General features: G+C 37.9%; 1 protein-coding gene across 1 annotated transcript in view; it reads left to right on the top strand.

Annotated features, from left to right (window-relative positions):
* Positions 1 to 2,632: 2,632 nt before the first annotated feature.
* The window catches only part of rbfox3b (RNA binding fox-1 homolog 3b), a 209,978-nt gene continuing 204,219 nt past the window's right edge, over positions 2,633 to 8,391 (top strand). Inside the window, exons 1-2 of the mRNA XM_052552215.1 lie at positions 2,633 to 2,785; positions 4,002 to 4,104. The gene's annotated coding sequence lies outside the window, so the exon portion shown is untranslated. The remainder of the gene's footprint in view (positions 2,786 to 4,001; positions 4,105 to 8,391) is intronic.

Below are 8,391 nucleotides of genomic sequence, written 5' to 3'. Positions count from 1 at the left end.
TCTCATTCAAAGAGTTTTCTTTATTTTCATGACTATGAAAATTGTAGATTCACACTGAAGGCATCAAAACTATGAATTAACACATGTGGAATTATATATGGAATTATAAACATAACAAAAAAGTGTGAAACAACTGAAAATATGTCATATTCTAGGTTCTTCAAAGTAGCCACCTTTTGCTTTGATTCCTGCTTTGCACACTCTTGGCGTTCTCTTGATGAGCTTCAAGAGGTAGTCACCTGAAATGGTCTTCCAACAGTCTTGAAGGAGTTCCCCGAGAGATGCTTAGCACTTGTTGGCCCTTTAGCCTTCTGTCTGCGGTCCAGGTCACCCCTAAACCATCTCGATTGGGTTCAGGTCCAGTGACTGTGGAGGCCAGGTCATCTGGCGCAGCACCCCATCACTCTCCTTCTTGGTCAAATAGCCCTTGATGCCTTCAGTGTGACTCTACAATTTTCATAGTCATCAAAATAAAGAAAACTCTTTGAATGAGAAGGTGTGTCCAAACTTTTGGTCTGAACTATAATATATATATATGTATGTATTTATATATGTATATAAATAAACATTCTTGAATCATTCTTGTGTCTTGCCTCTCAACAACTTTTAAAATATTTTTTGTAAATTCATGTAAAAAAATTGTAAATTGTGACTCAAAGCACACTTAGTAATTTAACTCTGCTGCATTTTGAATCAAAAATCACATTTAAAAACATGCTACTGAGATTCATATATTGATGCTATATACAAAGTAACGTGACTGCAAACTAAACCAACAGGATACTAGAACTGCGTTCCTGAAACTGCAGCCATTGCTATATTGGCCAGTACGGTAGGTGGCGCTGTCAGGAAAAACTAGGGTCCTAGAACTGCAGCCCAGATCTGCGGTCCTGAATCTGTAGCCTCCGGTTGTGCAGGAACATACTTTTGGGACACCCGGGTTCTAGCCCCACTCGGAGCGAGTGCGAGGAGCGTCAGAAAGGACCCAGGAGAGCCTCGGGATCTGATTCTGGATCATAAATAAACGGCTGAATCTGACTGTTAGCCATGGTTTGTTTTGGATGATGGTTTTTTCCTCACGATAATGTCACAGCTTCCAAACGCTCTCAACGCAAAAGCCTACTGGCGCTCGTGATTCTTTAGCTCCGCCCACACGTCACGCCTCCAGCCGGTCGTGTTTTTCCGGGAAAAATCGGTACAGACTATCTTTCTCTTATGAATATAATAAAACTAAAGACTTTTTGGAGTTATGAAGGATGCAGTACTACTCTATAGGTACTCAACCCTTACGAAAAATAACCATGGTTTTATTATAGTAAAACTGTAGTAACCCATGGTTTTTTGGCGTATTGACTGCCATTTGTAAAACCACAGATTTACTACAAATACCATGGTTAAACTATGGTTAATATAGCAAAACCATGGTTAATTTGTGGTTACCATGGTTTAACTACAGTAACCATGGTTTTTTGGTTTTATTTGTAGTAAAACCGTGGTTAATTTTCGTAAGGGAAGATTAACAGGAGATTGAGTGAAAACGAGCATTTCACCCCTCCTTTAAATATGTTTTTTTCCAAAATTATTTTAAGTTTAATTTGAAATAAAATAGTTTTTACTATTTCATTTTGAAAGAGCTTTTATTTGTATTTTTCTCAGTTTATTATATATATATATATATATATATATATATATATATATATATATATATATATATATATTAGGGGTGCTCCGATCACGATTGGCGGATCGTTAATGCGCATCTCGTCAGTAAAGCCGGTTCTCTAATCAGCAGTTAATTCCATCAGGTGCGTGATTTCTCAGTTAACAACGGCTCTGTGTAGTAACAGCTGCTCTATGTGAAATCACGCACCTGATGGAATTACCCGCTGATTAGAGAACCGGCTTTACTGACAAGATGCGCATGGTCGTACGAATTCGTACGAATAAGCCACCTTGTGAAAAGTGTACGAATTGCCGTGAGACCGGGTTGTACATACACACACACACACTATCAGTCAAAAGTTTGTAATAATATTTTTTTTTTTTTTTTTTTTTTTTTTCACAGGAGTTTCTTCTGCTCATCAAGGCTGCATGTTTTTGATAAAAAATGCATTGAAAAAAAATTATATGGTAAAATATTATGATGATGTAAAATATTTTTTTCTGTTTTATATACATTCAAATCTAATTTAATCCTGTGATGCAGAGCTGAATTCCTATCAGCCATTACTCCAGTCTTCAGTGTCACATGATCCTTCAGAAATCAGTCTGGTATTATGAGTTATTATTAGAATTATCAATGTCGGCAACAGTTGTGCAGCCAAATATTTTTGGGTAAACTGCAAAAAAAGTAAAAAAAAAAACAGCATTTATTCAAAATGTAAATCTTTTCTTACAATATAAATCTTTGCTATCACTTCTTAACAATTTAAGACATCCTTGCTGAATAAGTTTTAATTTTTTTTTAGAAAAAAAAAAAGAATAAAAATGTAGGCTACTGACCCCATCCAGTCACAGATTAAGCTCTCCTTTGCCTTACTGATGCAAAATTGATCTTCAATCTGTCATTGGGCCTCTCGTTCATCATGCAGATGCATTGTGGGTAATTTAAGAATGATTCCAATACAACACTGCACCAAATATACACGTGTTTATTTCACAGATCAGAATCGGGAAGTCGAGTCTGTCTGAGTTTATTTCCGTCTGGTTTACTAACATGTATGTGTGTGTGTGTGTTTTCTCGCTGTGTTCTTGCCGCAGGCTGGCTGACTCGGCTGAGAAACAGGTAAATGCCAAGCGAGTGTGTTTGCAGACATGCATATGTTTGTTCAGGTGTGTGTGTGAATGGATGAGTCCCTCCGGGAGCTCCAGCCGATGAATCACGGGTTATTTCATTGTTCTCGGTTCATAACACACCTCTAATTGGCAGTTCCTCTTTTTAATTGAATTTGGAGCCATTTAGGATGATAACCCGGCTATGTGTGGGTGGGTGTGTGTGTGTTTGTGTGTGTGTGTTTGTGTGTGTGTGTGTGTGTGTGTGTGCGTGTGTGTGAGCGCGATCGGGAATCTCACATTCACATTCCTCTTTCACACTGCTTCATCTCTCTTGTAATGTCTTTTTCCGTCATTCTCTCTGTACTCTTACTTTACGAAGTGATCAGAATCAGAATGCATGATTTTTACCTGCCGGTTGATAAAACAGATGGAAAAATTCACACAGACGGAGACGCATCTAAATGCTAGAAAATCACATCTACTGTTCAGAAATGTATACTTTTGTTCAGCAATGATGCATTCAATTGATGAAAAGAGACTGCAAAGACTTTAGTAGTGTTACAAAAGATTTCTGTTTAAAAAAAAATGCTGATCTTTTGAACATTCCATTCAGCAAATCATTCTGAAAAATTCACACAAAAATATTCGGCAGCACAACTATTTTGAACATTGATAATAATAAGAAATGTATCTTGAGCAGCAAATCAGAATATCAGAGTGATTTCTGAAGGATCATGTGACACTGAAGACTGGCGGAATGATGCTGAAAATACAGCTTTACATCACAGAAATAAATTACACTTTACAATATATTCAAATAGAAAACACTTATTTAAAATAGTAATATTATTTCACAATATTACTGATTTTACTGTATTTTTAATTAAATAATTGCAGCCTTTGTGAGCTGAAGAGTCTTCTGTTAAAAATCTTAGCGACCCCAAACTTTTGAACACTAGTATGTATGTGTGTATATTGAATATATATATTTTCTTCAGGTGATTTCAGAGCCAGAACTATTTGTTTCAGAATGTATGCTTGCATCACCTCAAACATTACAGTAACGTTCACTGATCTGTCTGACGTGAGATCATCTATCTCTCCATCTACACACACACTCCCTCTCATGGAGCAACAGACCAATCATTCTCTCTCTCTCTCTCTCTCTTCCTTTCTCTCGTTCTCCCACACACACTCTCTCATTCCCGTGCTGTCCTTGTTTCCAGACTGCCGTGTGTTTCCTGCAGCTCTTCATCAGAGGAAGAGGAGGAGGGAGATACCCTGCGGACGACTTCACTGAGGAGATTACACCCCTCACACACACACACAGTGAGTACAGCAACCTCTTCATCACACACACACACACACACACATGCTGACCGCTGGCTGAATCTGAACGCTGCTAGATTTCTGTTTGATTGTTTGTGGAGCTCATTCCCGGAGGAAAACATTATTTCTCAAAGGTTTCCCCCTTCAAAGATCAGGAGCTTCAGTTTGAAGGAATAAAAAGAGTCTAGAGCTGTCAAATGATTGTGGTATATTTGATTTTGATGTTGGAGTTCATCTCAAGATCTTTGACTTGATTGCAGACTTCGGTTTGAGATTTTTTCTGAAGCTTTAGAGGAGACACGTGTGAGATTTCTTTTTTTGTCAAGAGAAACATCTTTCAACATTTAATGAATTTCTCTATATGTACGTCTCATTATTTTCTCAGATGTTTCTCATTAAACCTGTCAGCTCAGGTTGGTAAATCTGAGCACAGTTTGAGACTTTGTGGAGACCTATTGGTTAACCTCTAGAGGAGATGTATGAGATTACTGGGGTCCTTTTCTTAAGAGAAACATTTGAGAAGCAGGAGATTCAGTAAAAGTCTCCAGGTAATCTAATAGAAATATGATAGAAAGAAGGAAAACACTGTTTGAGAGTGTTAAAACTTTAGTGGAGACACGTGAGATAACTGGGCTCTTTTTGTCAGGAGGAACGTCTGATAATCAGGAGTGCTTTGCTCAAGTCTTAATTTAATCGCATTGAAAGTAGAAACAATTGATACATTAAAGAAATCTCATTTGTTATTTTTCTGTGAAATGATAGTGTTTTTGATCTAATGATGAAAGATCAGTAATCAGAGTAAAAAGTTTTAATACTGATTTATGAGGTATGTCCCAGTATCATGTCAGATGTTTCTCCTAAAATCTGTATGGAGACAGAAAATAGCCATATGTGAGAGAATTTAATGAGAAATGTTGGTGTTTGCATTGACTTTTGCAGACTTCAGTGTCTTGGCTAATCGGAACACAGTTTCTTCAGATGTTTCTCTTAAAATTATCTAGGGAAAAGAAAATATGGATAGCAGCCAGATTATTTGATATTGAAAGATTTTGATGAGAAACGTTTGAATTCACACTGATATCAGTGACTTTTGAAGACTGACTTTGGTAAATCTGAGCACAGTTTGAGACATGGCTGAGATCTCTTTGAAAACTTTAGAGTAGATTGCTAGGGTCTTTTTGTCAGGAGAAACATCTGAGAAGGAGGTGACTTCAGCAAACGTCTCTATTTAATCTGATTGAGAAACAATTGAGAAATTAATTAGAATCCCATTTGTGATTTTTCTTTCCAGTGTGTGTTTCTGGAACTTATGTTGCAAGACAGAGATCATAGGAACGTTTTATTGCTCAGTTATGTCTCAGCTCAGATATTTCTTTCTTGACCTTGGTGTCTCTGAAAATATGAGCACAGTTTGAGACACTTTAACTCTAGAGAAGATGTGTGAGATTATTTGAGTCTCTCTCTCTCTCTCTTTTGTCAGGAGAAACAACTGAGAAGCAGATGAGTTTTGCTCAAATCTCAGTTTAATGTCACTGAGATCTAGGAGAAAAACTGAGGCATGACACAGATCTACTTTCTCTTCTAGTTTGATTGTTTCTGGAAATTATGTTGCAAGACAGTGATGAGAGGAACAAATTATTCCTCAGTTATGTCTCTGTATCAAACTCAAGATGTTTCTCCTAAAATCTATTAGGAGAAAGAAGATTTTGACTAGTATCTTAGCAAATCTGAGTAAAATTTGAGACATTGTTGATATCTCTCTATCTCTTTTTATTTTGTGCTAATTTCTTTCCATTTTGAGCATTTCAGCAGCTTCTGTTGAGAGATCAGTTATCAGAGTTATTCTTCATTTCTCAGTTCTCCTCAGATGTTTTTCCAAAAATCTACTGGGAGAGAGACACTATAAATATATTGCAGCCAGACGGAAGATTTTGATGAGAAATGCTTGAGTTCGTATTGAGTTTTCTACATCCAGTTGTTTCCCACTTCGTCCCTTTGCCATTCAGAAGAAACACTTGAGATCTAATCTGATTTGTCAGGATGTTTGAAGCGTAGTGGTTTCCCTCTTCGCTTTTATCTCTGTCTGATGAAAGCCGTGAGTTTGCTGAGTATCTGCTGACCTGTTCGCCGCCGGAGCTCGTGTTTCAGAAATGTGAAGCGTCTGTTCGCTGATCCTGAGAGATGCTCTCTCCATCAGTCTCTGTGTTTGTCTCTCAGACAGATCGCAGCATCTCGAGGATAGTTGTAGTGTATTAAAGCGCTCCGTGCTGCTTTACACCACCATCTGCTTCAAACTCACAGAGAGCAGATATGAGAGAAAACATTCAATCGTTCAATGGTTATGTGCTGTTTTAAACAGACAGTGATGAAACGCAAAGGTCTGACCTTTATTGGGTTTATTTTTAGACAGGAATCATCTGAATGTCTCGTTACGGTGAAGCTTAATGACTGTTTCCAACGGCCCAGCCATTGACAGAAGACTTAATTTTGTGTTTGATATAAAGAGAAGCAGAGGAGGGGAGATAAAGCGAGACAAGAGAGGAGATGAGATCCATCAACTTCATGATTTCTCCGTCTCGCATGCAGGGGGGTGAGCTGCTTATGGAAATATCAGGTGAAATTAAATTAGTCCTCTAGAAGGTATATTAAAGTTCTCCATCACAGAGAGGGGTGAGATGGGATTGGTGCTGGAGTGAGTGTCTCCTTCACAGTTTTACACAGAGCTGTGCACACACACACACACACACAATTGTGAATGTTATGCAGTGTTAATGGTTATTGGTCAAACTCATGTGGCCTTAGTGACATCGGGAAGAATGGGTTTCAGGGGAAATTTTTTATTTTGGAGGGAAAAAAAAAACATTAAATCATTTATTTAATAAATAAAGTTTTTCATATGCACCAAAGACTTTCATTGGGAAAATGGTTTTAATTCAACGGTAGCATAAAACATTTTATTGCATGACTCTCCGGCATTCTTGATTGTGATTGGTCAGTCTGCTGTCTCTAGTTTAGTTTAGACTATAGAGTTAAAGAAAGTTTTGTCAACACATCTGCTATAGCTGTTAGAATCCCAGTGTGTTTCCTCTCTGGCATATTAATAACTGTGACTGGATCGAGGTATCTGTCAACTCCCATTTTGACGCAGAATAATTGTTGAGTTATTAAATTCATAAATGTCTATAGAAACCTGAGATTTCTCAAGAGATAAAAGCAGCAGAGAGAGAGTTTCACCTGTCAGCGAATGCACTCATCACCGACGCCGCAGGAAATGAGATCAGTGGCTCTTCCTGACAGCAGCATTATAAAAACACAGACACGCCATCATTACATTCCCCTCCCACACGCACCGGTGTTACTGACTGCAGAAACACTGCCTTCATTACCAGCCCCATCACCCTGTGTTTACATGATCACAGCTGGACAACCTCAACTACACCTTACTGGGTCTAATGATGAAGATATACAACTTTTTTAAATCTTTAATGAATCAAATTCAATTAGTTTCTAATTAGTTAAAAAATATATATATTTATTTGTATTAAACCATTCAGTATTATATATATATATATATACACACACACACACACACACACACACACACACACACACAGGTGCAGCTCAATGAATTAGACTGCTGTGGAAAAGTATATTTATTTCAGTTATTCACCTCAAATTGTGAAACTTGTGTATCAAATAAATTCAGTGCACACAGACTGAAGTAGTTTAAGTCTTTGGTTATTTTAATTGTGATGATTTTGGCTCACATTTAACAAAAAATCGCAACAAATTAGAATATGGTTACACGCCAATCAGCTAATAAACTCAAAACACCTGCAAAGGTTTTCTGAGCCTTCAAAATGGTCTCTCAGTTTGGTTCACCAGGCTACACAATCATGGGGAAGACTGCTGATCTGACAGTTGTCCAGAAGACAATCACTGACATCCTTCACAAGGAAGGTAACCCACAAACATTAATTGCCAAAGAAGCTGGCTGTTCACAGAGTGCTGTATCCAAGCATGTTAACAGAAAGTTGAGTGGAAGGAAAAAGATGCACAAACAACCGACAGAACTGCAGCCTTATGAGGATTGTCAAGCAAAGCCAATTCGAGAATTTGAGTGAACTTCACAAGGAATGGACTGAGGCTCGGGTCAAGGCATACAGACATGTCAAGGGATTTGGCTACAGTTGTCATATTCCTCTTGTTAAGCCACTCCTGAACCACAGACAAAGTCAGAGGAATCTCACCTGGGCTAAGGAGAAGAAGAACTGGACTATTGCCCAG

This window comes from Carassius gibelio, chromosome B3 (assembly GCF_023724105.1).
Source record: "Carassius gibelio isolate Cgi1373 ecotype wild population from Czech Republic chromosome B3, carGib1.2-hapl.c, whole genome shotgun sequence".
Taxonomy (NCBI): Eukaryota; Metazoa; Chordata; class Actinopteri; order Cypriniformes; family Cyprinidae; genus Carassius; species Carassius gibelio.
This window is presented reverse-complemented; position numbering and strand designations above follow the sequence as displayed.